Source organism: Pezoporus flaviventris, unplaced genomic scaffold (assembly GCF_033815535.1).
Source record: "Pezoporus flaviventris isolate CSIRO_AGI_PZ_B2104156 unplaced genomic scaffold, CSIRO_AGI_Pfla_v1 ptg000072l, whole genome shotgun sequence".
Taxonomy (NCBI): Eukaryota; Metazoa; Chordata; class Aves; order Psittaciformes; family Psittacidae; genus Pezoporus; species Pezoporus flaviventris.
This window is the reverse complement of record NW_026892620.1, coordinates 4,023,911-4,027,177: the sequence shown is the minus strand read 5'-3', so window position 1 is coordinate 4,027,177 and position 3,267 is coordinate 4,023,911.

Sequence of the window (3,267 nt, the reverse complement as noted above, 5' to 3'; positions counted from 1 at the left end):
TCCTAGAAAGTGTAAAAAGAAGAGTCTGTGTCCTCAGCCAACCTCAGCGGACCACCTGGCCAGTGCAACTGTTCAGTGAGTAAGATTGCCTGCTTGGTTCTGCCAAGCTCCTGTTACCATCAACCCCTACAAATAACCGGGTGGCAAACCTGGTGCAGAAGTCCAGGGAAAGTTTTCAGTCCAGAGTGAGATTTTTACCATGTTCTCACACAGTGTGACCTTACAGTTTGCTTTCTTCTCCCTCCTGCTGGACTTTGAGTCTCTGTTTTGCATGCTGGGGTCAGGCACTAGGGTTTCTATTTTGTATGCCACTGGCCAAATGTTCAAGACAGCATTGGCACACTTACAGCTTTTTTCCAGGCTCTTATATGTCAAGAGAAATAAAGCATGAGCAACCACAAACAGCTGCACTCCCATCCTACTCCACAGATACCAAAAAATGCATAACCTGAAACTTAGCAAGTGGATATATGCCAGGGATTTGGATGAAGAAACTGAATCCTTCTTCAATCTGTGAGATGGTTGAATACAATAAAACGGGAGGAAGATTTTGCTGCATAGCTGGGTGAAATTAAACTTGAGGAAAATAAGTGTTAATCTCCAACTTAATTTTTCAGATCTCCTACATTTTCTAATTAATTAAACAAGATTCTATGAATTTATGATTCACTAATTATCTTTTTAAGTCTGGCAGATCAGAGTACATAAGAAACTTTCACGTGTACTCATCAATCGAACAATTCAGATTTAACCTGATTTCAGACTGATATTATTATCATTTGCTTCCTTGCTTTTGCAGGTTTTGATTAATGATAGAACAGCTCCTACACCCCCATGGTTTTCAAGTTTCTTTTGCAGCCTGCTGTGTGAATGTTCAGCCGCTAAATTATTTACCTGTTTTTCTTTCTCCCTTCCTTTATTAATTTGCTACAAAAAAGACTCAAAATTAGTCAGAATTTATCCTCATGAAAGCTGATAATTTGGTCTTAAATCATAAGCATCTCAGTATTTTGTCATTCTCAATGTGTTTGCTAGTTACTGTTCTTAGCAATGAGAATACAGTCACTGGCTGGTATTTCTTTAGTATTTCTTTAGCATTAGTTCAGTGTTAGAAATATTTCTATTCTCCAGGATAATGGAAAAATAAAATATCTATAACTTAACTGGTATTTCGAGAGCTAGAGTTGGGGTCAGGGTTAAGGTTTCATCTCAGTGGGGCATAATAAATGTGAGATGATCACTTGTAGATATTTATTTACAACTCAGCTGTTGCACTCTTTATCACTCCTGGAGGAGGACCATCCAGTCCTCATGGTCACTGTAAATGTCTACCATGTCAAGTCCTTCTGTCACTTATTCTTAGGCCTTCGTAGTTGTGTTCTACTTTTCTTACCTGTGATGAGGGATGTCCAAGTTCAGTAAGTATTTAAATATTGCCACTAATCCACAGTCATCCACAGCAGTCAGAGCCAGTAGCCTATGTTCTCATTAAGTACAATGGAAGAAATTGCCTCTCTTACTTGCTTAACTTTCCACAGGCATTCATTTTAGGATGACACAAATTACCTTTTATGGTATATTTCACTGATCACTGATTATAAAAGGAGCCTACAAAGACAACTGAAGGCTAAATACTTCACCTTCAAGGTCTATCCTTGACTTTCAACCCACACAGGGAATGCACCTGCTAAGAGGTTTTGGACATTCACAAGCAAATTCACTCCAGCCTTGTCACAGCCAGTGGTGAAAGCTCACTTCCATATTTCTTCGTAAGGCATTTGTGTAGAAGGGACCTAAAAAAGACACCAAAACACAAGTCATAGTCCATCCACACACCCCCAGAAGAGTACCAGCATAATCAAGCACATACTTAAGGTGTTCCAGTTCAGAGTTTATTATAGCTAAGAAGTTGATGAAATGGGTTTATTACCCTGACCTATAGGCTGAAGTAGCCCAGCCAAAAGAAGAAATTCTGTTCACCCTGGCAAAGAGAAGCAGAAAGCAGCTGTTGAAATGCTTACAGCCTAAATCACTACAGCTATTTGGTCCAATGCAGGTGAGTCAGAGACCCAAAAAAGACCAACACTTCTTGGCACAATTTACAAATTCTCCTTGGAAAGAGAATAAGAAGTGATCCGGTGAACATGATTCAGCAAGGGGTAAAAATGCAGACTCCAACAAAGATGATTAAAAACACATCTTGTAGAACTCTTCAAAATCTTAACAATTTCCCTTTCTTCTTCTTTTTTTTTTTTTTTCAAAAGGAGGAAATCCTCTTATGTCTTGACAAAGTAGGCAAAAGATACTATTTCTTTAGCAGTAGTACCTACAGGTTGTGGGCAAGACCCAAAGCCTTGGCTGTGTTGGACAACGGATAGCACTTAGTACCTACACCAGTAAGCTCTCCTCACCCTCACTCCAGGGAGCTAACTTCAATCCAGAACATGTGTAGATGCATTCATGAAGCACCATCTGTGTCTAGTAAACATGGCCAAGAGATTCAAGTGAGGTGCAAGCAAACACAGTTACAGGAATTTTGGATGAGGGCATGCTGTTGGCGATATATATATCCAAATGCCTGGGAAGGAGTGCTTCTGTCCATGGAGAACGTAGGTTCCCAACTTTGGGTCTGCAAGTTCTTAACCCTATTCTTTGAGCACATCAGCATCTTCCCACCCTACCCTGGAAATCACTTTGCACTCTTGAGGTCATACAGTTTCATACATGCAAGTTCTGTTCCGAGAAACACCCTTAAGTGAAGTGGAAAGAGGCAATGAAATGCATCCCCTCTTGCTTTTGTGTCGATGGTAAACAAAGTTATCGCCTCCCATTTAATGTAAAGTATATTTTTAGCAAACTGCATGAGCACACTCACAGTGACACAGAATGATGTGTGTGTTGCATGTTGGAAAGAACACATTTTCAGAATTAGAAAGCTGCTATCTCTGTGTGTACATATTCAGTACTTGCAAACCATCTTGTGGTATTCTGCTGAAAGCTCCCAGCAGCATGGGAAGCATTTTAAGTGTGGATGTTTACCCAGCTTCAATGAGGGACCCAGAAGCTCTTTATATTTCTTTATTTCAAGTGGATTGCAGCATTTTAGTTAACCTCTTGGGCACACTTACTAGTCACAAGCTTTACCTGTTTCCTCTTTAAAGAAACGAGGCCTCAAAGTTCAGCTGCTGCAGGACAGGAGTCTCTTAACTGCTACAGATTCTTTAAGTCCCCTGCCCGTGGCTCCAGGCTTGTGAGCATCTGGGAGTT